The sequence below is a fragment of the Meles meles genome, chromosome X (genome assembly GCF_922984935.1).
Source record: "Meles meles chromosome X, mMelMel3.1 paternal haplotype, whole genome shotgun sequence".
NCBI lineage: Eukaryota > Metazoa > Chordata > Mammalia > Carnivora > Mustelidae > Meles > Meles meles.
In genome coordinates this window covers 131902298-131903252 of record NC_060087.1, presented here as the reverse complement: position 1 = coordinate 131903252, position 955 = coordinate 131902298, and the positions used below count along the sequence as shown (strand labels likewise).

General features: G+C 49.8%; 1 pseudogene; it reads left to right on the top strand.

The window, feature by feature from the left end:
* Positions 1-201: 201 nt before the first annotated feature.
* LOC123935542 lies at positions 202-472 on the top strand (annotated as a pseudogene).
* Positions 473-955: the final 483 nt, after the last annotated feature.

Below are 955 nucleotides of genomic sequence, written 5' to 3'. Positions count from 1 at the left end.
GAAGTTTTCTGTGAGGGAGGTGAGAGAGATTAGTAGTTTGGGCTGGGGAGTTGGTAAAGGCATTTATGGGGGAAGGGAATGCCTTTATGAGAGGAGGTGTGAGGAGGAAGGTCTTTTGAGGGAAGATGAATAAGTGACTCAAAAGCTTAACAGCATAACGAGCCTTTCCAGGAGACGGAGCTGCTGATTAAGGTGATCAAGATGACAACCTCCCCAAAGCACTGAGACTTCATGGCAGAGCCCATTGGGGGGAAAGCTAGTGGGGAACCTGGCCAGGATTGGTGAAGCCTTGGGCAAGAACCTGGAGGAAAGGGGCTTTGACAAGGCCTCTGTGTTCCTTGGCCAGTTTCTGGTGCTAAAGAAAGATGAAGATCTCTCCCAGGAATGGCTGAAGGACACATGAGGTGCCAATGCCAGGCAGTCCCGGGACTGCTCTGGGTGTCTTCGAGAGTGGCGCGACGCCTTCTTGTGAGGCTCTCTTGGGGAGCCCCCAGCCCCTAGCGCCAGCATAGAGTCTCCAGAGTTTGCAGCCACGTGGGGACTCCTCCCTGTCCTAAACAAAGGAAGAGATTGCAGTTGTGGTACTCACTTCTGATGTACTTCAAGGTCTTTTGGGAGTTGTCTCCCCTCATCATTTCAACTTTTTTAAAATTCCTACTCTTGAATGCATCTCCATTCTTCCTCCCCTGCCAGTTTCATGTCAACAATTATCAGCTTTTCCAAGTGGATTTCTGGCCCTTCCCTCACCCCCACTGGTCTGTTTTATCTATTTGGCTCCTTTTTTGGCAGAGTAGTCACTGTCCTTGCAAAGTTTTTTTTAAATTAGTAAGTCAGTGGTCTACATGGAAAAAAAAAGGATACTAGCATAGGGGGGCCTGGGTGGCTCAGTCAGTTAAGTGTCTGTCTTCAGCCCAGGTCATGATCCCAGGTCCCTGAGATCGAGCTCTGCATCGGG